The sequence below is a fragment of the Morone saxatilis genome, unplaced genomic scaffold (genome assembly GCF_004916995.1).
Source record: "Morone saxatilis isolate NCDOM2014 unplaced genomic scaffold, NCSU_SB_2.0 Contig24, whole genome shotgun sequence".
NCBI lineage: Eukaryota > Metazoa > Chordata > Actinopteri > Moronidae > Morone > Morone saxatilis.
In genome coordinates, this window is record NW_023339807.1 from 27,092,079 (window position 1) to 27,094,433 (window position 2,355).

Consider the following 2,355-nt stretch of genomic DNA (forward strand, 5'->3'; position numbering starts at 1 on the left):
CATGGTCCATTTTCAGGGCTTTGCCACACAACGATTCCTGATGTATGATGCAGTGATAAACTGTTAGCTCACCTGCATGGTTTTCCCGCATCGTCTCCCGAATCCTGCCTACTAGTCCACTCTTTTGACCGCACATCGCTGGTGCACCATCTGTAGTCAGTCCACAAGTTTATCCCAAGGCAGTCTTTCAATTACACATTTGATACCTCTTCAAAGATTTCTTTTCCTGTGGTTGTGTCATGCATTGATTTTTTTTTTTTTAAACTTAACTTATTTTTTATTGAAATTTTCTTTCAACAATTACAGTGTCAGGTTTTACACACTCCACAAAGCAATTATTCACATTTCTGTGTCCTTATTGTCCAGTGGTGAAGGTGGTGTTCTCTTGCTGTGTTCTATAATCTGTCCATTTTTCCTGAAAGTGTGTCTCTTGTAATCGTAGTTTATGTGTAATTTTTTCCATTACAAATATTTTTCCACAGTGTTCACTCACTGCTCCACGGTCGGGGGTTCTGCTTTATACCATAACCTTGTTATTGCTTTTTTACTTGCCAATAGCAGAACTCTTTTTGTATTATATCTTGTGTCAGATTTCCCAAATAAAGTATCTTACAAGACTTGGGTATCTCGTATCCTATTATTTTTCTTAAACCCCACCATATTTTATCCCAATATCCTATTATCTTTTGGCAAGATCAAAAAATATGCAGATGGGCTACATCCACATGTCCACATAGTCTCCAGCATGGTTGCTGGTTAGATACAGTTTCCTTCCTAATGTTTGGAGTTATAAAAAATCTGACCATATTTGTCCAATTGAATTCTCTCCAAATCCTGGAGCTAGTGGCCGTGCATTGTGTTTTACAAATATTAAACCATTCCTTCTTAGTTATTTGCTCCTTCAACTCTTTTTCCCATTTTTCTTTGATATAAAGAGAGGAAGTCTTCCTGCATGACAACAAACCTCTGTATAGGGTTGAGACTACTTTAATTTTTATCAATAACAAAAGTTTTTATCTCCTTCTCATAATAATCCCTTATCTTTCGGTATCAATATTGTTCATGTTCATCTAGTTCAAATTTATCCCTTAACTTTTCAAAACTCTGCAGCTTCCCCCGCTCGACCATGGTACATATCACTGTAATGCCTTTTTTCATCCATTGCTTAAACCCTTTATCATTCATAACAGGTACAAACCTCAAATCAGATGCGAACAACCAACTTAAAATCTTTGTCTCTTTCTCCAATTTATGTCTTTCAACAACCTTGTTCCATATTTCAACTGTAGTTTTGGTTATTGAATCCAATCGGTTGCCTAACTTGTGCAATAGTCCTTTGTGTGTTATTAAGTTTTCAATGTCTTTTTGCCCTAATTCTATACTTTTCCATCTTGCAACATACTCATCCTTGCACCAATATATCAGAGGTCTTATATGTGCAGCGTAAAAATATTCCCTAAGGCTTGCTAAAGCCAGGCCTCCTTTGTCCTTTGGGAGCTGCAGAGTTTTGTATCTGATCCTGGGTTTCCTGGGTTTCTTTCCTCCCCATATAAACCTCGATATCCACCTATCCCATTCAATGAATTGTTTTTGTGGGATCATCACTGGCAGTGATTGGAACAGATATAAAAGCCTTGGTAGAATATTTATCTTAATTATCTCTATCCGGTGAAATCCAAACTAATTATTGACCATCTCTCCAAGTCCCTCCTAATTTCTCGATTTATTTTTGTGTAATTCGCATCATAAAGCTTGTCTAATCCTTTTGTGACATTTATCCCTAAATATTTTATTGATTTAGCATTCCACTTGAGGTTGTATGTTTCCTTTATCTCTTGAGATGGAAAATAATTTATTGACAAAATCTGTGTGTTGTGACATTAATTTTGTATCCTGAGTAGATTCCATAGTTCTCTAATAGTCTCATAATTTTTGAAAAACTTTCATTAGATTGTTTTAGGAAGAATAATATATCATCCGCGAATAACCCTATCTTGTGCTCCTCCTGTCCTATTGTCACCCCTTTAACTTCTTCCTCCTGCCTAATCATCTGAGCTAAAGAGGCATTTCACCCGTGGAAGCTATAAATGATCATGTTTACACATATTTAATTTTTGTCTGTGTTGATATATCTGTAAATAAATGGTTTTACATTCACGTTGTTGTAGTCTTGAAGTCGGATTAGTGGGAGCGGCTTTGCAGAGCTGTGCAATTGATGGGAGTTGATCGTGTCTTAATTACAGATGCGCCCTAAAAGTAAAAATTTCTGTCTTTTCATCAGGCACCCAAATTCAAAATTTAAGTGTTACATTTGGACTACATATATAACCAACTTTCAATAAAATATTAATTGCT